This window comes from Rana temporaria, chromosome 4 (assembly GCF_905171775.1).
Source record: "Rana temporaria chromosome 4, aRanTem1.1, whole genome shotgun sequence".
Taxonomy (NCBI): Eukaryota; Metazoa; Chordata; class Amphibia; order Anura; family Ranidae; genus Rana; species Rana temporaria.
Genome location: NC_053492.1, coordinates 195267336 through 195292528, shown reverse-complemented (window position 1 = coordinate 195292528; position 25193 = coordinate 195267336).

Below are 25193 nucleotides of genomic sequence, written 5' to 3'. Positions count from 1 at the left end.
TCACGTGACGAGTGGCGATACACGTAGGGGAGGAGCCTACAGTGACGGACCATCGGATGTCTATCCTGAGTGAGGAGCCCACTTAACTAAAGGGGCAACATACCCTGTCTATAGCATATGCAAGGATACGTGAGTGCACTAAGTGCAGCCTTTATCCATATCCACATGGTACAATATTGCGCTATGTTTTCTTTCCTCCTCTTTTGCATGTGACTGAATACAACTGGAAACATCTGATTGCTGCTGGAGGTTGTTGTAACCTGATCACACTGAAGTGAGAGTTGGCAATTAGGGAAGGAGCATTGCAGACTGACTAATTCATTATCAGGACTTTTTCATGATCTATTCACATTTATATTAAGAGTGTTTTTTTCTGCACCAGGCTCAATTGCTTGAATATATATGTACGACTTACACTGCACATGAGTTGATATGAGCGCATCACTATTATTTCATAGCCTAACAATTGCCCATCAATGCAGCCTGATTAATGCCCATCTGTAGCCTCACAATTGCCCATCGATGCAGCTTGATCAATGCCCATCCATAGCCTCACAATTGCCCATCAATGCAGCTTTATTAATGCCCATCTGTAGCCTCACAATTGCCCATCAATTCAGCTTGATCAATGCCCAAACGTAGCCTCACAATTGCCCATCAATGCAGCTTGATCAATGCCCATCTGCAGCCTCCCCATTGCCATGAATGCAGCCTGATCAATGCCCATCTCAGGGAGGGGTCCGGGATGAGCACCATCAGATTACCATTGGGCAGGTGGAGTGTGATGATGATGATGATATTAATAATTGTACACAGTATTGCATTTGCTGGGCCTGCCATATACTGTACTGTACACTATACTGTATAACTGCACTACAAAATTCCTTTACAAATAATGCATATTTTAAAATGTTATTAGTAATAACATTTTAAAATATGCATTATTTGTAAAGGAATTTTGTAGTGCAGTTATACAGTATAGTGTACAGTACAGTATATGGCAGGCCCAGCAAATGCAATACTGTGTACATTAATATCATCATCACACTCCACCTGCCCTGCAATACTGTACAATATAGATTCAGTGTGCACTGCAGAAGTGTCACTCACACTGCACACTGAATCTATATTGTACAGTATTGCTGCCGCCTGGGCAGGTGGAGTGTGATGATGATATTAATAATTGTACACAGTACGAAATGTTCTAAAATACTGTATATAATGTTTTTATTCTTCAATCAGTTAATATAAACATCTTTGATATTAAAGATGTTATAGAACGTAATTGCATTGTAGAATATAAAAAAAAAAAAAATCTCAGTTACTTTTCCGAGTAACTAGTTACTTTGCCAATAAAGTAACTGAGTCACTAACTCACTTACTTTTTCGGACAAGTAACTTATAATTGTAACTAGTTACTTTTTTAAAGGAAGATGAACAACGCTGGTCATAGATTGGTGTAGAAATACTGAATTAAAATTATGGATAGAATTGGAACAAGAGGTTAGTCAGGTCCCTTTGGGAAGAGCAACATGGTGCTATGCAAAACTACCAGACACACTTAAAAAACCTCTTTATAGGCCCCGACATTAGCCATAAGCTCTAAAATTTGTCAGAATGTTAAATATTCACTGGGACAATCTCCACTATATCCAATATTGGGGAACCCAAGTTTTCAGCCAGTGATAGAGGGAGGAGCGTATCAGAAACTTAGAGCCCATTCACATCTAGGCGACAAAACGCCCGACGCCAGACGCTTGTGCCGCTAGAGGGGAGAATTCCCATTGCTGTCTATGGAGATGGTTCACATCTCATAGACGCCGTACGTCTGTCGCCTGAAAAAAAGTCCCGGACCATTTTTTTCAGGCGACATTGGCGTTCGGCCATACAAAGCAATGGGAAGGCTTTGTGAAAAAAAAAAAAGTTACGCGTACGCGGCATATCTTGTCGCGGAGGTGTGAATGCAGCCTTAGAGAAAAAGCATATATGCAAGTCTCACATTTCTTACACTCTGATTCTTGGCCTATAGTTGCGTCATTGACACCGTTACAAAGTAAAATATTGGCAGGCCCTACAACTAAGCCATTTTCTAACTTCATTAGGTCCAGCGAGAAGGGATTTGACACAATTTGAGAAATATTGCAAAGAGAAGGAACCCCTCACTAGAACAATATCTAAGCTATATAGAGTGTTGATAACACCCCCAGGTAATTTTGAGATACCAGTAATGAGAAAATGGGCAAGGGACTTGGACCAGAATTTTACCCAGCCTCAACAACAGAAGATAATACACCTTTAACCGCTTAACGGCCGCCGCATGTACATATACGTCGGCAAAATGGCACGGGCAGGCAGAACGATGTGCCCGCGCGTCGCTGCCTTTCCGCGGGTCGGGGGTCCGATCGGGACCACCCCGGTACATGCGGCGGTCGCTAAGCCTCAGGGAGCGATCCGCGACGAGGGCGAGGCTATTCGTTTCTAGCCGCCCCCTCACGATCGCTCCCCGGAGCTGAGGAACGGGGAGAGCCGTATGTAAACACGGCTTCCCCGTGCTTTACTGTGGCGGCTGCATCGATCCTGTCATCCCTTTTATAGGGAGACACGATCGATGACGTCAGACCTACAGCCACACCCCCTACAGTTGTAAACACACACTAGGTGAAGCATAACTTGACAGCTCCCCCTGTGGTTAACTCCCAAACTGCAACTGTCATTTTCACAATAAACAATGCAATTTAAATGCATTTTTTGCTGTGAAAATGACAATGGTCCCAAAAATGTGTCAAAATTGTCCGAAGTGTCCGCCATAATGTATCAGTCACGAAAAAAAATCGCTGATCGCCGCCATTGGTAGTAAAAAAAAAAAAATATCCCCTATTTTGTAAACGCTATAAATTTTGCGCAAACCAACCGATAAACGCTTATTGCGATTTTTTTTACCAAAAATAGGTAGATGAATACGTATCATAACTGAGTAAAAAAAAAAATGTTATATATGTTTTGGGGGGATATTTATTATAGCAAAAAGTGAAAAATATTGATTTTTTTTCAAAATTGACACTCTGTTTTTGTTTATAGCGCAAAAAATAAAAACCGAAGAGGTGATCAAATACCACCAAAAGAAAGCTCTATTTGTGGGAAAAAAAGGACGTCAATTTTGTTTGGGAGCCACGTCGCACGACCGCGCAATTGTCTGTTAAAGCGACGCAGTGCCGAATCGCAAAACCTGGCCTGGGCATTTAGCTGCCTAAAGGTCCAGGGGCTTAAGTGGTTAAATGAAAACATTAACATGTACTAGAAGTCAGGAATTAAACTACAAACTTTTAAATAGATGGTATTATACACTGACGAGATCAAGCAGGTTTTCCCCTGAAAGATCAGATAAGTGTTGGCGATGTAATAAAGAACAGGGAACATTGTTCCATATATTCTCTGCATGCCCTAGGATCAGACAATACTGGTTGGAAGTACAAAGGGTTTCCCAAAAAATTACATTTTACCCAGTATTGGATGGCACTGCCTTTTTTTGCTACATCTCTCAGAAATACCAACAAAGATATATAAAATATAAATTTGGTTATTTGTCATTTGAATAATGAGGCTAAAGCAGGTATTGCTTGAAATTGGAAAAACCCAAGGCCACCATCGATTGCAGAATGGCTTAATAGGGTTAGAAATGTGTGGGGCCAGAGAGGACTTGGTGCTCTCGGCCCAAGACAGAAAAGAGCAATACAATGAAACTTGGACAGCATGGAATGTATTTGTATATTCAGAGGAGCAGAAGAGACTGTTGGGGAATATAAGTGAGGAATAAGTCCGCCTGACTATGATTTGGAGGCCCTGCTCCTTGAAGGAGTGGGGGGACCTGGGGAAGAGGAGGAAATGAGGGGAGGGGAGATGGAAAAGTTTTTTTTTTCTTGTTTCTTTGGGTTTGTTCTGTTAGACTGAGGCTGCTTAAGACCCTGGTCTGGGGTAGAGGGGGTTTGGTGGGGGGGGAAATAAGGGGGATGAGTAGGAGGTACATTTAAAAATAAAGTATACAATTATGTGGATACTTGAAGATAAGATAAGGAGGGCATAGAACCCAGCCGGTCGGTACTGGAGGATACAGGCAGCGCAGGGATATGTAAACGTGAGATATGATGGAATGTTCTACATATATGTAGATGTAATAGAAAATGTTGTAATAAACTTTCTGTACAACCCTCTATTTTGAAAATATAAATAAAGAATATTTAAAAAAAATAGTAATAATAAAAGGGAGACGTAAACTGTGGTGTTACACAGGATTCAAGCATAACGTTCCAGTTACAGTAATAAAAAAAGGGAAAAAAGGGAAATCCAAAAATAGCTTTCCGAGGTATCATGGGGGTCATGTGATGCCTACAAACATGCGTGTCACATTATAGAACCTTTCTCATGTAAACAAAAGCATTTATAATAAGAAGTCTCCATTTTGGGGAGGATATAACATATATAAAGGAAATAAAAAATAATAATATAGAAAACATAATATTATCAATATAACCATCCTGGCCAGGACAACACCTGGAGGTCAGATAAACATATAAATGTGAGGCATAAAGCCTTGTGAACGGAAGAGAAAAAGGAAAAAAAGAAGACAAGAAAACCTTATGTTATGGGGGGAAAAAAAGGCCAAGGAGAAAGAAGAAGAAGAGAGAGAAGAGTCCACAGGAAGGGTGCCAGAGGAAAATTTAATCGAGAGAAGCATACAGTCAAATCGGGAAGGCTGAGAATAAGAAATCTATGATTGCCAAACTCTAAGCATTTTGTCATGCCAATCCAAGCGAATGTCTGTCAGCTTTTCATTCCCATTAACATCGTTCATATGATTTTTGACAGCCTCAAAACTGAGTGCAAGGGTCTTCCAAGCCGGCATAATGGTTCATTTAGCTGCAGTAAATAGATGTAGGACCAGTTGCCGTTCCGGGCGTTGCAATTCAACAATTGGTTTGCCAAGAAGGACTTCATAGGGGTCCTATTTGAGGACCCCTATTTAACATGAAAAAAATTATGGAGGAGTGTATAGACTCTGACCCATAACCTGCCTTCAAGCATGGCCACCAAATATGGGCCATGGAGCCTTCCTGTAAACAACCCCAAAAACAAAGAGGAGAGAACGTTGGGATAAAACAGGCCAATCTAGCTGGTGTATAATACCACCTATACAATACTTTATAGGCATTCTCCAATATAGGAACATTTTTCGAACACTTAGAAAGGGCTATAGTCATAACCTGCCAATCCTCCGGATCTAACTGCCTCCCCGCTTCTTTTTTCCATTGGAGATAATAGGGTCTCAATAGAGGTTTTTTTGTTGAAATTATAGATGATTATACAAGCGATACAAGGCCCAAGGAGTGAAGTCTAGCTCTACAAGGATCGCCTCTGTCACCGGTGCTGTTTAACATCTATCTTCGTCCTCTTTTTAAAATCATTAGCAGCCAAAAACTGCTTTATCACTTATATGCAGACGACACGCAACTGTATTTCCGCATTTGCAACAAAAAGGACCACCATCTCAATCTAGAGACATGCCTCTCTTTGATAGAGAACTGGATGACAAAGATTTATCTTAAACTCAACGGAGCGAAAACAGAACTTCTCCTGTTTCACGCCAAGCGTATGAAACAACCTGCAACAACTTGGACGCCCCCGCCAATTCTGGGCAAAATCATCACCCCTAGCGCCAAAGTCAAAAGTCTCGGGGTCATCTTCGACTCCTACATGACAATGGACGCACAAATAGGGTCAGCGGATCTCACCATCTGCTGCGACTACTACGCAAACTCACTCCTTTTATTCCCAACAAAGACATAGCGACCGTGGTGGGAGCAATTGTAAACTCCAGATTGGATTATGCAAATGCCCTCTACCTCGGTCTCCCAAAGTACCAAATCGCTCGTCTGCAAGTCGTTCAAAATACGGCCGCCAGACTAGTTACTGGGAAAAAACCCTGGGAATCAATCTCACCTTCATTGAGAACCCTTCATTGGTTGCCAGTAAAAGACAGAATTACTTTTAAAGCACTCTGTCTAACGCATAGATGTACTCATGGGAAGGCCCCCCATTATCTATGCGATAAAATAAAAGCTCACAACTCCAATCGCATTCTGCGATCCACCAACCAAAACCTGCTCCAAATCCCAAAAGCCAATTACAAGTCCAAAGGAGAAAGAAGATTTGCGGTCTAAGGTCCCAGACTATGGAACGCTTTACCAACCAGCATTCGGTTGAAGGAAAACTATTTAGCATTCAGGAGAAAGATCAAAACCCATCTCTTTTGATACCAAAAGAGACAGGAACAACAAGCGCCCAGAGGCGATTTAGTTCGCATGTGCCACGTTATATAAGTTCTTCATTCATTCATTCATACATAGGTTCTCAAAAGGGGTCAGAGTGTATGGAGTAGGTCAGGATTTAATATTTTGTAGAAGAAAATGCCTAAGTTGCAGATAGCTATAATGTTCCCTTAGAGGGATATTATGAGAAGAACGTAAGGCATCAAATGTCAAAATCCTGGAAGGAAAAAACAAAGAATGTGAATCAGTGAATCCATTTGCAGTCCACCAGGAAAATTGAGCTAGATTCTCACAGCCAGGAGGGAATAATGTGCAATGAAGAAGATGTAAAAGAGGGAGATGGGGAGAGATCAGGCCTGCAGAACATTGGACTGAGTCCCATAATCACAGAAAGTGGGCTAAACATGGCCCTATTATCATTGGGCGGTGGATAGGAGGGAGCCAGGGTATGGAAGAAACAGGTGTGGGGTCAGAGTCAACAAGATCAATTGTGGCCCACAGTGGTAGCTGATATGTTTCATGAAGGTGGAATAGAGAAGCTATATTTGCTGTAGTATAATAATCCTGTAGATTAGGGACTGAAAGGCTGCCATTAATCCTTTGAGCATACATTTGTTTACTGATTCAGGAACGAGTAGACCCCCATATGAACTGTAAAAGCTTGCGTTGGTGTATATGTAAAATATGTGAAGGGACTAAAACAGGTAAGACTCGAAAAAAATAAAATCATTTTGGGAGATAACACATTTGGATTGCAGTTATCCTATTAAACCAATAAAATTATAAGTGAGACCAAGAAGATAACACATCAGACAGTCTTTTGAACAAGGGTAAAAAATTGGCCTGATACAGTCCTGCATATGATGAGGTTAGGCAAATTCACAAGTAGGGAACAGAGGAGAGCCAGTGAAATGAAAAGGCGGATTTCCAATCCGTCAGTACTGGAAGAGAGAGGTTAACCGATAATGCTTTAGATTTCCCTTATTTCATATATATGTTAATAAGGGAAATAGGCCTAATGCTAGCCCAGGAAGAGTGATCACAGTCAGGTTTGGGAAGCATCACTATGTTAGTGGTTAAAAGATCTGATGTAAAGGTCTGGCCATCTTTAACAGAATTGTACATAGCTGTCAGATAGAAGAACAGTGGAACCTCGGATTACGAGCATAATCCGTTCCAGGAGAATGGTCGAAATTCAAAGTACGCGCATATCAAACCGAGTTTCCCCATTGAAGTCAATGGAAACAAAAATAATTTGTTCCGCATTGACTTCAATGGAATGCAGTACATGTGGCCTAAAGCGGGGGGCGCCAGAGAGCCTTGTAAACGGCCTGGAAAGGCCGAGGACAGCTCGCCTGACCTCTGCAAACCTCGTAAAGGCTCGGGAATGGAGTATTTGCATGTCTTTCCGAGTCTTTTCGAGCATTCCCGAACCGATCTGCGCAGTTTGGCTCCGGCACCCCCCACCTACATATATATTATGTTGCTCTTCCACCTTTTTGATCAAAGCACATACAATATCCATTAATAAAAGTGTTTAGATAAATACCAGATAAAACATTTACCAGATCCACAGACCCAGCATTATAAAAGAGGTCAGATCTCGCTTTTTGTGTTATACTCCTAGAATATGCCACACCAACACCTCTGTACCCAATCACTGGTAATCACAGCACCCTGTACCCACTACATAGAGAGGTGTCCACCTCTTGGGACCACGTTTTACTCCATTGAATGTCTTCTGCCCCTGAAGATTTTCATTGGAATGAAACATGTCAGGTGGGCTTAAGTTCAAACAATGAATACCGTATATCAGCTGGTGTACAGTATATTTTTATTGTGGAATGTGAAAGCATTCTTAACATTTGGGTATAACTAAGAAAGTATGTAATGATGGCTTTATTATTTTTATTCAATAAATAGTGTGAATGATATTATGCACTATCAAGTGCCTTTTTCTTATTTGCTTGACTGCTTTTTGTTCCACAGGAGCTTTTTGGAGAGCACATCATGGTTATAGTGTTTGCAGATCCCTGAAGTACCCACACTTCCACAGTATGAGTGTAATGAGCTGACAAGGAAGTGTCTATGAAATAGTAAAAGTTTACTGGTAGCAAAGGCAGTTTACAGTGCATAGCCCTGCCAGCAGCAGGTAACTGGACTACGGTGTAGCGGTTCCCAGAGGTGGACAATGGCTGAGCACACTTATCTCAGGGGGTTGTGATTACTAGTGACTAGAGTTTCAGAGGGGTTCAACCCTTTCATGTACTGGGTACATATGTGGGTGTCACAAAGCGAGACCTGACTTTTATTATACTGTAGGATCTGGCAAGTGTTTTATCTGGCATTCATCACTTAACATCAGGGCCGCCATCAGGAATTATGGGGCCCCTTACACAGCTTCAGGCATGGGCCCTCCTGGAGCAGAGAACCGGGGGGGGGGGGGTGCTGCCGCCTGTAATTGAGAAGTGGGGGGGGGCTGCCGCGAATTGAGAAGCGGGGGGCCCTTTACAAAAAAAGAAGGAATAAAGAAAAATATATATAAAAAAAAGGGGGGTAGCCATCCGGGGCCCCGGGGACCTCTGGGCCCGTTAATAAAAAAAAGAAACCTCTGGGCCCTTTAATAAAGAATAAATAAAAAAATATATATATAAAAAAAAATTAACATTTATAAAAAAAAATATATATATATATATATATATATATATATATATATATATATATATATATATATAAAAAAAATTAAAATAAAAGAAAGAAAAAAAATACAAAAAATATATATATATATATATATATATATATATATATATATATATATATATATATATATATATATATATATATATATATATATATATATATATATATATATATATATATATATATATATATATATATATATATATATATATATATATATATATATATTAAAAAGGGTGGTTGCCATCTGGGGCCCTCTGGGCCCTTTAATAAAAAATAAAAAAAATAAACTTCTGGGCCCTTTAATAAAAAAAATATATAAAAAAATAAAATAAACATTTATAAAAAATGTATATATATATAAAAAATAAAAGAAATAAAAGAATATATAAAAAAAAGATTTATTTTTTATAAAAAAAAGGGGGGTTGTCATCCGGGGCCCTGGGGATCTCCGGGCCCCTGGAGACCTCCGGACTCCTAAAAAAATGAAAATAAATTGGCCCTTTAATAAAAAATAAAATAAAAATATATTAAAAAAAATATATATATATATTTTTTAAAAATAAATAAAAAAAGGGGGGGGTTGCCATCCGGGGCCCTGGGGGCCTATGGGCCCCCAGGGACCTCCGGACTCCTAAAAAAAATGAAAAAAAATTGTCCCTTTAATAAAAAATAAAATAAAAATATATTAAAACAAATATATATATATATTTTTATAAAAATAAATAAAAAAAGGGGGGTTGCCATCCGGGCCCCTGGGGACTTACAGGTGTACTGCCTGTACCCCCCTGATAGCGGCCCTACTTAACATCACTCAACTTTAAAAGTGGTGGATATGTGCTTTGATCAAAGAAGTGGAAGTATATGTGTGCATTATAGGTTTTGGAGCAAATACTTTTAATAGGATTATTGTGGATACAAGTTGAACACTGCATATTGGTTTAATAGTGTTCCTATGGTTACTGACAGCTGGCATAAAAAGAAAGGTCATGTGTTAGTGGCTTTCATAACACTACTACATAATTAAGAGGTGGTAAACCTTTTTTTTTTTTTTTTACAGATGCACAAGTCTAGGACTAAAGTAACACAAGGTCATTATGATCAGAACTTTGGCCAAAATACATATGAAAAGTTCTTTATTCTAGATGTAAACAATTAAGCTCCAGCCATATTTATTTTAATTTTTTGAACAGGGTAATGTCTGTGTGCCCATTGAGGATCTTGAGGAACTTTTATTATCAGGTTATGAGCACTTTCTGTGTCCCCTTAGAGAATTTTCTTTCTGTTCAATCCAACGCTTCTCAACTGAACTGGACATCTCCTTAATGAAGCAACAACCAGCAATAAATCCTGAAAGAGATTCTAAACCAGCGGTGGTCATCTTACAAGATATGGGAAACCTAATGTGCATCCTTAACACCACCAAGGGGCCACTCAAACTGCCTGTGAACCTATTACAGGAAAGGATAAAGAGACAGTGAGCATGCTGCTAGCTAAAAATGTGACTGAAGACAGACAGTTAACATTTTGTACGATACTGCTTTAGATCATTGTCTTTAAAGTCCTTTTACAAATGTATTTATTTATTACAGATATTTATATAGCACCATCAACAGCACTTTACATATATATATATATATATATATATATATATATATATATATATATATATATATATATATATATATATATATTGTACATTCACATTAGTCCCTGCCCTCAAGGAGCTTACAATCTAAGGTCCCAAACTCACATTCATACATATACATACCAGGGCCAAAAAAACTACCAGCATGTCTTTGGAATGTGGAAGGAAACTGGAATGCCCAGAGGAAACACACAAGCACAGGAAGAACATGCAAGCTCCAGGAAGATAGTTGTGTGGTTAGAATTCAAACCAACATCCCCAGTGCTGATAGGTGGCAGTGCTAACCCATTATCCACTATGCTGACCTCAATAATCCCACTTACTGCTGGGGTGTGGCACCATACATGGGCGTAGCATAAGGGGTTGCAGGGATCACAATCGCAACCCCGCCCCTAGCTCCAGGGGGCCTCTGCAGCCTCCTTTTCATAATATCATATCCTCCACAAAGTCCAGCTCCGATCTGCCCTAGAGCCCCACAGCCATGCTCCAGTACTAGGCTTCCACTTTGCCTTCAACAGTCCACACCCCTCTATTCTCATTGGCTGGGGAAAAGTTGAGAGCCATTTCCTGAATGGAGAGAAGCATGGGGTGAGAAAAGCCCATGATGGGGAATTGTCTGTGCTGTGCTGGCAACATGGAATGGTAACCGAGCTTAGCTAGTTAAGAGAAGGAGAGTGCCGTCCTGTAGCCACTATGAGACCGATGTCACTGGTGAGGTAAGACACCGCTCAGTGTCTCCTAGTCACCATCTTGGATTCTCTTTACCCCTCTTCCCACCCGGGGATGTCCGTTTATTCCACTTCCCTGACAACTGGGGAAAAGACACACACCTTCGGGAGGTGACCTTCCCCCAACCCCTGCCAACACTGACAGAGAAACCTTCAGAAATTTCTAAAACACCTCCTGAGGGGCTGCAGGCTCCAGATTTTTTGTCACATGGCTTTGCCCCCCAGATCTATCTTGCGCCCTCCCAAAGCTCTCTGACCAAACCCTCCACCCGGGATGGTATGCCCGGCTGCTTAACTCCATTTCCATCACAGCACTCTATACTGCTCCTCTTCCCCTGCAGGGCTAAAATCACATTCCTTTACAACACAGCCAGTCAGTCACAATCTGCACAAGGTGTACCTGCCTAATGCAACTACACTGCCGTCCTGACCAGAGAATTGTCAGAACGGCAAAAAAAAAGCTAGATACACCCAGTGAATTCTGACAGACTGTGTGTAAAAGAATGTGATTTCAGCCCTACGTAGTGTGGGGGGAGGATCTGTATACAGTGCCGGAATGGGATAGGAGCTCTGCCAAGTGACCTGCTAGGGGTCCCTGTCCTCTGATTCTGCAGCTATGATTCCTGTCCTCTGATTCTGCAGCTATGATTCCTGTCCTCTGATTCTCCAGCGGTGATTCCTGTCCTCTGATTCTACACCGGTGATCCCTGTCCTCTGATTCTCTAGTGGTGATCCCTGTCCTCTTATGTAAGTAGGAACTCTGGAAACTCAAAACTCTTAAGACACTTTGAGTATCTTGTTGCGCGGTGGGTTTATCTGCACTCACAGTTAAAGTGGTGGGTGGTAGTGGAGGGGGGGCAGGTCAACTTTTGCATCGGGGCCCACAAGCTTCAAGCTATGCCTCTGGCACCATACAACAATTAAAGGAAACAAAAATGGAAAAACGGAGGGCGCATCATCCTAGTGTGATACTGATTGGTGGATTTTATTGAATTAATAAAAACAAATCATAATACTCACAAAAGGAGTGTTAAAAACAGGCCTTGAATCACAATGCAGCAAAGAACCAACACCATCGGCATAACACGATATTGTTTCGATCCGTGACCGTGGCTAGGGCTGACGCGTTTCAGGGGAGAACCCCTTTCCTCAGAGCTAAAAGGTCTGCAGTGCTTCCTCACCAAGGGACATGTCTCAATAAATACTAACTTTAGGTAAGTGGTAAAGACACCCCTCCCATAAAGTAGGAGGTGCATGGCCGGAAACCCACCCACATGTCCACCACCTTTTCCTTACTCCTCTCTCCATGTCTATATCAAGCCATTCGTGGTATGAATACACAGTCCAGAATGCACTATACCCAGCAATGTATACAGAAATGTACATACAAATAACTACCACAATATGGCATCAATATATATACACACACACCACAATATGAAAGACCTTTTCAATCAGAGCACTCAGCAGATTGCTGCCTCCAGGTACATGGTTACATCAAATCAATAAAGTGCCAAAGTGTAGTGAAGCCTCTCATAATCAGCACTTCCAATAAGGGGCTATGTAGTTGCTCATATGTGCCACACGAGCCCCACTTGCAGTGCTGTGCTTACCTTCCTTGGACGAGGAGGCTGCTGGAACGCACGCCCAACGTGGAGGAAGTTGTTTGCACTCCAGCCGAGTCTGCGTTCCACTGCGCATGCGCGTGACGTCATCGACGCCGCGCGCAGCGCATATACGGTGACAATGCGCTCCAGCTTGTAGAACCAGCAGGCTGGAGCGTCTCCTTCCCTGCTAGATGGCACGTTCCCAAAGGGGAGAGTTAGACCGTTGCCATCTAGTGGTGAAAAGTGAATGCTGCCACTCAGTGTCGCCTCTATATAGCAGGATATCATCACTGAATGACAAACCACCAAAGGGAGGGGAGAGGAGGAATTTTAGGGGGAAGTAAATTACATGGAGCGAGCCATCAACCTTCTGCAAGTGAAGAATTATTACACACCCATTGCATAAAAGACATATATTATAAATTGTTTTAAAATCTAACTTTCAAAAACGGACACATAATGCATAATTAAAAAGAGTATTAAAAACAGTTGATTATTAATTATTATTAATACATTCCAGATAAAAATGAAACACCATTTAATCCAATTAAAAACCACATAATTTCAAATGATAACAATAATATAATAAAAATGTTGCCTATGGTCATATGCCCAGCCTTAATGGTATGGATGCACACTCACAGAGGTCCCAGGTGGAAGATACCTTTTAATTGAGTTGCTATTGAGTTTCACCTTTTCTTCAAACACCTTTCCAAAAAATACCGGAGCGCAGGAGATTTGTCTTTGTTTTGTTTTTCCTTTTCGTTTGGGAACTCCAGCTGCTAAGTATTTGGAATTATGATGGACTAGTGGCCTAATTACCAAGGGTCTGGGTCGTAGAAACAGTAGCCCAAAGCAAATATGGTACTGTCCATTGAAGAAAGACAATTAAGGAGAGCCTCACTAGCCAAAGGCTTCTTGAACAGCATTGATAACTATGAACAACAACCAGAGGAACAAGAGGATAATGATACAAACATTGATAGTACACTGGTTAGAGAAGAAAAAATGATATCTACATTTTATAAGTTGAAACATCTTTTGGAAGATGAGATGACACAATGGTGGGATATTATACTGTTACAAAAATATCTAGAAGTGAATAGGATCCCTAGGGGGCTTAGGATTAACAAAGTTTGCAATTTTTTAGATGAGGATCTACATCAGGAGTGGATTATTAAAATGTGTGTCTATAACAAAGTATGGCTAGAAACGATTATAAAACAGAGGGAAAGGAACATGGAGAATATTAAAACAGGTATTAGCGAGGTACAGGAGGCCTTGGCTGTCTATAGTGACATAGAAGGGTTCTCTGAATGGGATACTAATATCAATGAACAAATTGTGGAATTTGAAGCTGGTATGATAATTAGAAAATCGGAAAAATTTGAAAGAGACAGACAAGATTATCTGTCAGGACGTGAGTTCAATTGGAGAAGAGAACAAAATTTGTCACCCCCAGAAGAGTACGAACATAGAGGTGGAAATACCTCCGAACACCATCCCCAGGTGGAGCGTACAACTCAAAATACCAAAAATTATTTCAATAATAATAAAAATAAAAATAAAAATAAAAACAATAATAAAAATAAAAATAAAAATAAATTCAAAAGTCAAGATAATAGGACTAAACAACAGTATGAAAATAGACAAAAATTCAATTATAGAAATAGTACTGCTAGAAATAGTCTCAATGGAAACGCACCTGACAATGTACTCTATAGATCACATGTACAGGATGATTTTCCTCCACCCCTGATCCATAAAAATGCTGAAACAGTTACCAATGTGAACACTGTCCATAAAGAAGGAATAGACAAAACAGATGACCTAACAGAAGGAAATGGTGAACCATCACAAGAGACCAACAAAGATGGGGTAGAACAATCTCAAATAGAATTAACATCGATAGTAATGCAAGTAGCATCCGGTGGCGAGAATGATATGGGAGGGTGCAGGTCCAAAACAACAATAATAGCCAAAAAAGATGCAAACTCTTCTTTTTTTGGGAAAGGAGCTGCGGGGTGGACAAGACCCGCAGCTCAGAAAAATCTAGCAGCAAGGTCTATCCCATCCCCCCCAAACACTCGGAGAGTGAGAAATCTATGAGAAGAGGCCGGAGAGGAGGGAAGAAGTCTAAGAAGAATACTGAAGAAATAGAAAATCACTCCACCATTAAGATCTTCAACTTGTCCAAATGCACTTTTAAAGAAGAAGAGCTGAAATTATTGAGAAGAGGCTTGAATTTTGCCATGGACACTGCTCCAAATCTTTTCGAACTTTTTATCGATCTGAATAAATTCACACGAAATCTTACAGTGAAACGCTTCTTTCGGCTCAAGGAAATCAATGGAACACTTAGTGAGACCCTAGAAGACACAACTCCATCGTGTGAGGAAGAGCCTTTGGAGGAGGACATTTTGGACATACTGGAGGAACTCTATAATGAGGGAAGGACGGGGACCCAAAATGAACCCCTAGCCTCGATAGGCGAAGAGCCAATAATTGGCACATCTTTTAGGGCCAAGTCGAGCTTCTATCCGCATTGGAATAAGGGTCAATTCATTTCCACATTCCATGAGGTAGTCCTAAAAGAATTTAGAAAGATCTGTGGAAAAAGAGGTCACAAAGGCAAAAGAAATCCCAATATAGATCTGGAGGCGCCTTTAAATAGCCTGAAGAATAATTCAGACATTATAATAAGGAAGGCAGATAAAGGTGGAGGTCTGGTGATACAAGATAAGGAACAATATTTGGAAGAAGCATTTAGACTGATCGAGGATACCACAACATACGAGAGATTACTATGGGACCCGACAGTACTATACAATAAGGAACTAAAGAAATTGTTGGAAAAGGCCGTCTCAGATAAGATCTTGACGAAAAGTGAATTCCTTTTCCTTTATTCTAAGCACCCAGTAGTTCCACATTTCTATCATATTCCGAAGATCCACAAGAGCCTAGAGAGACCACCGGGCTGACCGATCGTCGCAGGTATTGATAGTCTGTCCAGCAATCTAGGGAGCTACCTCGACTACTTCCTGCAAAACCTGGTGGTTAGTCTACCATCCTTTATCAAGGATTCGGGACATGCTTTGGAGATTCTGATGCCATACAAGTGGGAAAAAGGATACAGGTGGCTATCACTGGATGTGGCATCACTTTACACGTGCATACAACACGAATTCGGGCTCAGAGCCATCGAATATTATCTGGCTGAGGCACGAAAGTTCAATCCATGACAGGCACAGTTCATTCGTGACTGTATAGAATTTACTCTCACACATAACTACTTCTCCTTCCTAGATTGTTTCTATAGACAGATAAGGGGTACTGCCATGGGGGCTAGATTTGCCCCCAGCTATGCAAATCTCTTCATGGGATACTGGGAATCCAAATATATATGGGACAACAACCCTTTCGCAAAAAATCTAATACTATATTCACGATATATAGACGACATCCTAATTATATGGGATGGCAGCGATGAAGAGTTGGAAGGATTCCTGGCTCACTGTGGTAGTAACCCCTTTGGGATTTCTTTTACACATGTGGTGGATAAAGAATCACTAATCTTCTTAGATCTTGAGCTGAGAGCAGATGAGAGCGGTAAGATACTTTCAAAGACACACTTTAAATCAAGTGCGGGAAACTCTTATTTACATGCCTCAAGCCAACACCACCCAAGGTGGATAAGAAATATCCCCTTTGGCCAGTTTTGTCGCCTGAAACGAACCTGTACCCAGAAGAATGACTATGAAGCACAGAGTCTGATCCTGAGAGAAAAATTCAGAGAAAAAGGATATGGAGAAGCACACGTAGAGGAAGCCTTTCAGAAATACCTCCAACTCTATGAGAACGATGGGTCAGTAAGCGAAAAAATCGTGAAACCCAAAGAGGGCGCAATATCGACAACACGTTTTTGTACTAGATTTAATAGTAGAGCTTCCACTATACAAAAAATCTTTAAAAGAAATTGGAAGATTCTGACAGCTGACCCTTTCCTCAAGACTTGCATTCCATCGCATCCCAATCTGGTCTTTAGAAGACCGAAGGATTTGAGAAGTATTGTGGCTCCTAGCAGAGTCAAGAAAAACAGTAGAAATAAAGGACTTGAAAGCCCCTGGTCTACGATCTTCGACCAGAAAGGAAGTTACAAATGTGGGGTGAACACATGTGGTAATTGTATACACATGCATCATAGGAAAAAAGAAGTTTTTGGGGTGGATGGAAGACGTCATAAGATCAAACAATTTATTAATTGTGGAATTGAGTTCGTGATTTATGGCATTATGTGCCCATGTGGCCTGCTTTATGTAGGGCGCACTTCACGACAACTAAGAACCAGAATGAACGAACATAGGAGCAGCATCTCTACAAAAAAAGATAAAGGCTCCATACCCAAACATTTTAGAGAAGTTCATGATGGTGAAGTGGAGGGCCTCAAAGTCTTTGGCATAGAGGCCATTCAAAATGACCTGGACAGGGGGAAGAAACATCAAATTCTCTGTAAAAGAGAAGCTTTTTGGATTTTCACTCTGGGTACAATGGTGCCGAATGGACTGAACGAAGAAATAGAACTGCACACTATAACATGAGCAGAAAGAGAAATAATAATGTTCTTGTCCTTTTCCAGTTTGTCCCCCCTTCTTCATGCCCGCATCCCCTCCTTTATCCCTTCCTCCCTCAAAATCATCTAAAACTATTCATTTATTAAATTCCAAGGCAAAACCCCCAGCCCTTCTTTCTTCTTCCCAAAACAAATAGATGAGTAACATAGCCAGTACAATAGTTATCCATGCACTAATCATCTAGTAATGCAAAATAGATAATAATTCAAATGGCCTATAGAGATGTCTATGCCACCTGTCCATCGTGGCCTAGATTCATATAATTAACTGATATTTTATCATTTTTCATTTATTTATTTATTTATTTCCGTTTTTTAATATTTAGTCTAGTCGATTCACAAAATCATATGTAGTACCACTGGGGTTACCTTTTGTAGGTGTCCCTAAGGGCACTGTGGGAGGTTGTAACAGTATGATCGCACGGTTAGCTATGTAGATATCTGGAGGGTCTGCAGTCCTTCTAGGTACCATCACCTGGGACCTCTGTGAGTGTGCATCCATACCATTAAGGCTGGGCATATGACCATAGGCAACATTTTTATTATATTATTGTTATCATTTGAAATTATGTGGTTTTTAATTGGATTAAATGGTGTTTCATTTTTATCTGGAATTTATTAATAATAATTAATAATCAACTGTTTTTAATACTCTTTTTAATTATGCATTATGTGTCCGTTTTTGAAAGTTAGATTTTAAAACAATTTATAATATATGTCTTTTATGCAATGGGTGTGTAATAATTCTTCACTTGCAGAAGGTTGATGGCTCGCTCCATGTAATTTACTTCCCCCTAAAATTCCTCCTCTCCCCTCCCTCCTCCCTTCCCTTTGGTGGTTTGTCATTCAGTGATGATATCCTGCTATATAGAGGCGACACTGAGTGGCAGCATTCACTTTTCACCACTAGATGGCAACGGTCTAACTCTCCCCTTTGGGAACGTGCCATCTAGCAGGGAAGGAGACGCTCCAGCCTGCTGGTTCTACAAGCTGGAGCGCATTGTCACCGTATATGCGCCGCACGCGGCGTCGATGACGTCACGCGCATGCGCAGTGGAACGCAGACTCGGCTGGAGTGCAAACAACTTCCTCCACGTTGGGCGTGCGTTCCAGCAGCCTCCTCGTCCAAGGAAGGTAGGCACAGCACTGCAAGTGGGGCTCGTGTGGCACATATGAGCAACTACATAGCCCCTTATTGGAAGTGCTGATTATGAGAGGCTTCACTACACTTTGGCACTTTATTGATTTGATGTAACCATGTACCTGGAGGCAGCAATCTGCTGAGTGCTCTGATTGAAAAGGTCTTTCATATTGTGGTGTGTGTGTATATATATTGATGCCATATTGTGGTAGTTATTTGTATGTACATTTCTGTATACATTGCTGGGTATAGTGCATTCTGGACTGTGTATTCATACCACGAATGGCTTGATATAGACATGGAGAGAGGAGTAAGGAAAAGGTGGTGGACATGTGGGTGGGTTTCCGGCCATGCACCTCCTACTTTATGGGAGGGGTGTCTTTACCACTTACCTAAAGTTAGTATTTATTGAGACAAGTCCCTTGGTGAGGAAGCACTGCAGACCTTTTAGCTCTGAGGAAAGGGGTTCTCCCCTGAAACGCGTCAGCCCTAGCCACGGTCACGGATCGAAACAATATCGTGTTATGCCGATGGTGTTGGTTCTTTGCTGCATTGTGATTCAAGGCCTGTTTTTAACACTCCTTTTGTGAGTATTATGATTTGTTTTTATTAATTCAATAAAATCCACCAATCAGTATCACACTAGGTCGGTGCGCCCTCCGTTTTTCCATTTTTGTTTCCTTTAGTTTTATGAATTCCAAAGATTCAGAGGAGGGCTGCAAGACTTTGGAAGATACCTTTTAATTGAGTTGCTATTGAGTTTCACCTTTTCTTCAAACACCTTTCCAAAAAATACCGGAGCGCAGGAGATTTGTCTTTGTTTTGTTTTACCATACAACAATTACCAAAGGGCCACATTAAGGCCTTGGGCCAAAGTTTGGGCACAGGTTCTACACATGTGTTCTTATAAAACTACTGTTTCCCCATGATGCAGGGAAGGGGGGCGTACATCACTTTGGGATGTAAAGTGTTTTTGGACATATCTTAATAAATGAAACTCACAAAATAATTATCTACTTTCTCATGGGTTTTTTATATTGAACCTAAATTAATATTTGATGATAAAGGTGTTAATTTTTAGCATTTATGGCCTACCACAGTTCAAGGTAATTTCATGGCTAATGAAGTGAGAAACATTGAAGCCTAGTAGTAAATCATTTTGTCGGGTATGGATAAAGCAGAGACTAAGCTATTTTGCATTGTCAATAAACAAATGGCTTGATTGACTACAAATATGCATGCTCATTTTTAATAACTAGTTTTCAGTTCTTATGAAAACCACCAGAAGCTTCTCAATAATTGGGGTTTCACATAAAAATCAGAGACTCATCTGCTTCCCTCAAACACGTGCAGTGATCTTTGTATTGAGAGGATTATGAAACCAAGGCTAGAACAAGGCACTTTCACCCAAACAACACATGCTGCTGGTGGCAGATTTTGTTTTGTACTAATGTGTGACTTGTTCATTTTCACCATTTTAGCAACTTGGAAAATGCAAAAGTCATGAACTACATGGGCCATCAGGCATGTTGCTACATGATGGCTTTCTATAAAATGCAACTATATTAGTGAGTTAGCATGAAATGCGACCTGCTGTAGTTCCTCCAAGGTCAGTCCAGAGGAACTGAAACCACTGCCATATGTTCAGCTGTGCTTACTTCACCCTGTAAGAAGGGGAATGATTCAGTGCAGTTGTAAAGAAGCTATGCATTTAAAAAATAAAATATATATTTCCATTTATCAAGGTAATAGCAATGAACGTTTGCACAGGAGAATCCCACTAATCATGTTTAAATTCATACCTTTAATATGTTAATTACAGAGGAAAAGTCAATTTTAATCTTTGCAAATCTGCATATTTCATTATTACAATACCTAGTAATCCTTCACTTAAGGTCCTTATTTAGAAATTTCCTGTTATAGGATGACAATGTTCTTTCTGTGTCTTCCAAATGAGCTCTAGTGTTGCCACCCTGTCACATGGGTCCTTGGCTATACGCTGCTGTGCTAACACATATGCACAGGAATAGGCAATCATTGTTACCATTGTGAAGCTGGTCTTGGGCAATGAAAGGGCTGGAGATTATGCATGTGAATAACCACTTCCCGACACCGCACAGCGATATACGTTGGCAGAATGGCACAGGCAGGCAAATGGGCGTACCTGTATGTCCCTTTAAATTTGACACCTAGCGGGCACAGCACCCGCCCCCCCTACGTGTCTCAGGAATGTGCCCGCGGGTCCTGCAAACTCAATGTTCGCCGGCTGCCCACAATTGCGGTGAGGAGAGGCAGAACAAGGCATTTCCCTGTTCTGCCTAATGACATGACAGGGATCTACTGCTTCCTGTCATCAGGAGCAGGGATTGCTATCATGTCAGTGGTAGGCCATCCCCCTAGAGTTAGAATCACTCCCTAGGACACACTTAACCCCTTGATCACCCCCTATTGTTGCTGATCAGCTCTATGGTCAGCTGGCGGAGCCCCCCCGGCTGCATTCTCAGGTTCCCCGGTGGGACAGGAGAGCTGAAAAAAACATGGAAGATGGCGGGAGGGGGGACATTCCCTCCCACTGCATGTAAAAGCATTCTAGAGGCTGATTAGGTGCTGAGATTGCTTTTACATGAAAACCTCTGGCTGAAAAGAATGATACCAAGATGGTACCATACATGCACCGTTTTTTAACTGTGGTGGTGAAATCATCTCCTACAGCACTGGAGTCGCTGATTTACGTATTGTGGGAGCAAACGCTGTTGCTGTCAAGATGAATAAATCCATGCTGCAGTTGAATGGCATACCTGAAAATTAAACAATGGTAACAATACAATATTAACTCAACAACAATCTGTGCCAAAAAAAGAGTAAACAATATATGCCGAAGCATAGGGGCAATCCGCCCCTAATGTTAGGGGAAAATCGCCCCTCCACCCCTGCCCCCATGCTTCGGCATATATGCTGTGGTGGAGAAATCACCTCCTACAGCGCTGAGTCATGGCTTTATGTATCGTGGGAGCAAATCCTTTTGCTGTCAGAATAAATAAACATGCTGCAGTTGAATTGTGTACCTGTAAATTCAAGACCTTGTGTATGTGTGCCCTAGGACTGTGCAGTGCTGTACCCTATGCTAATACTCCACTAGTGTGTGGTAGCATTGGAAACATTCATGGTTGCAGAGACCAGGATGGTCAGGACAGGAGGGACAATAAAAGCAAGTGTCACGCCTAAATCTGCATTTTCTGCAGACACAACATCTTCTTTGGGATGTTCATTGGGCAGGGGTACCAAGGAGGACATACGGAAAATGCCTCTCATGCAGCCGGCTCACTGCATTTGCGTTGGGAAGCAAAAGTGTTTAGGAAGGATCCAGTTCGTCCTGATGATTTGTATAGCACATAAACGTTCTGGGTTCGTGCGCGGGCGCCTGACATACAGCTACTACGGCTCGCTCACTGGAGCCAGCCTGCCTCAGTTTAACTGTGGCGGCTGGTCGTAAACTAGATAATCACTTGGTAGATAAGTTACAGAATCCTGTTTTTATTAGGTACACATATGACCATTTGACTAACTAAAAATTCTGCACCACTGCGAAGGCTAAAAGGTATATTTGAGAATTTACAAGGTGTTATACCATGTTAGGTTTTGCTTTAATAATATCTGGTTGCACCCCCTTCACTCTCTTGTTTCTTTAATATGTAGTTTATCTTGTTGCCTTTTATGCAAATTAATTCTATACCTGCTGACATGTTAATGGTTAAACTACAAAGGCTTAAACCTTAAGGAGAATGCCAAGGTAATGTTGCTGAAATACACCCAACATCACTTGCAGCATGTGAACAATGAGAACTTGGCATTTTGTAAACAGGGCAATCCAGTGCCAGGTTTGTCTTTCTATTCATTTTGAAAGCTGGTATCTAAGTTACGCAACTCACAGACACACCTTACAGATGGCCTTTTAAAAGAGGGAGAGGACCACATTCCACCAACTTATGGGAAGCCTAAGTTAGTTTGCAGAGTGTTGCAATGGCATGTCTGTGCCAACCTGCTTTAGAATGTATTGTTATTGTACAGGGATAAGATCTGCATTGAAATGCATGTCAGAAAGGTCAGGACAGTAGAAAAGCAAAGATTATGAAGTAATACGCCTTTCAGGTTTTGTATAAGATACATGAACAGATTGCACCTTCAGATTAAAGCATTGTTTAACCTACTGCTGTTCCCATAGTGTCATTGCATTTAAGAAAGGTATTGTAGTACATGTTGGCATTGAAAAAAATAAACGTGAAAATAATTCAAGGACAGGGCTTATGAAGTAATCTCATAATAATGGCCCCTCAAAACATAAATTGTTCTAAAAAAGAGGCACATAAATTGTAGGTCAATTATTAATAAAATGTCAGCGGTTTCCGTCCCTCATGTGCAAACTGTCATACCAGAATGACAGAGATGATTTACGGCAAGTAGAATTGAATCACTGTGAAGTAACCTGGAAAAGCCTTCTATAAGTAAATCCTATTTCAATGCAAAGTATGGGATTCCTGCCCTTGCTTGCACCTGCCTATCAATAAATCAATTACAATTGCCATTGTGTCTAACATAGAAAGTCTAATGATTCAAATTGATTCTTAAAGGTTTCTTCTACCAAGAAAATATGTCACTTTAACATCAGAGTCAAATTTTTCTCAACGTCACCTATTTATTTATATTATGCCAGCCATCAATGATCTATCACAAGGGTTCTCAGCCATCAATGGCTAGGTCCATTTGATTTAACTAGAAAAAAGACAAGGTAATAACTTAGTTGGTGTCTTATCATTAAAAAGTTTTTTTCTCTGGAGACCTAAAATTTAATTGAAAAAAGGAAGTCAATTTAACTTGCAGTCCTGCGGTTTGAAAAATCTGCAATTTAATAATGATTTTTGGTTGCTTATAGAATTATTATGAATTTGGAAATGTTCACTACCACATGTGTCATATTTGCAAACAGATTCACAATTTCACTGAGAAAACAGTGTTTTTCTAATGCATAACAAAGTTTGGGAACTGCATGCAAGGGAAAGGTAGCAAAACTCACCTTTTCCTGACTAATGTATATTCATAAAGTTACGTTTATGTTCAGTTTCTGTATACTAAAGACTCTGTTAATGATATGTTTTTTTTTTATGTCTTCGTAGTGTTCAGATTTAAGGGCCTTCAGAAGGGAACAAACTCAATAAAGCCTATATTGTAGGCTAACTGTTTTACCAAGGCTAGTATATTTGGTGATCTAAACTCTTTTGATGAGCTATTCAAATTTAAAAGCAAATGCACACATAAGGATTCAGTGTGTTTCCGAAACTTTTCAGATAGATGTAATATCCATTCTGTAATAATTTCTGATAATTTAAAAATTGAATATTTAAAGGAAAATTAACTTGTTAACTTGACTGTATATGATGTACTAGGATGTTCGTTTTAGGTGCCCATTTTTTCTTTGGTATCTTCTTGACCTCCTTCTAAGACTATTGTCAGCTTTGTATCACATGGAAGACCTTTCACTTTTTCATAAGCACTTCCTGGCAATGTCCTACTATATATTCAGTCTGCATTTAATGTCAGATTAGACAAATAATGTAAATTGAGATTCCGGACTTGTTGAATACCTGTCCTTTATAAATTTCAAAAAGACTCAGAAGTTCATAAATAGAATCCATATTTCATCTTCAACTAGTTATGAAAAGCTACTCGCTACATTCAAGTTCTTTACTTTTGTGAAGTACTTTCTTATACTTCAGAACTTAAAGATCAGCTTAGGTTAGGGATTCTAATAGAAAACAACATGATTCTTTGCCTTCATGTATAATTAGATACGTTTTCATGCCCTTTTTTCTGCATGAATTTATAACACTCTTTCAAAATTTAAAATGCATTATAACAGAAAAAAAACAGAACACTTATGAGTTAGTCAAGCATTCCTAGCCGTTGCTTGTCTTAGAATAGTGCTGTGCCTAGGTGTGGCAAAGACTTACAGGGTGATTTTCTTGCCTGAACAGCGCTAAGGAGACACCCTGTTTAATTTCCGCAGCAAAGGGAAAGAAATAAAAAGGTTATTAAAAGACAACACATTTATAAAGAGGGAAGGTAACAGCTATCTGTATTAAGATGCTGAAGAAATTGCCTGTAGCAATGTGCCTCTGTATTTCTAATAAGTGAGTTTCCATAGGAGTTAACATGTCACTATGAACTTTGTTATACGTAATGTGCATCTATGTTTAAGCCCAATGTGTCTCTGCATTTCTGATAGAAGTGTCCATATGTGTTAACATGTCGCTATGGCCTTCTTTATAGTTAAAGTGAATCTATACTTAAAATCAAGTCTACACATGAAAACACGACTCTCATGGAGTGGCAAAGATTGAGAAATTAGATCACTAAAACAT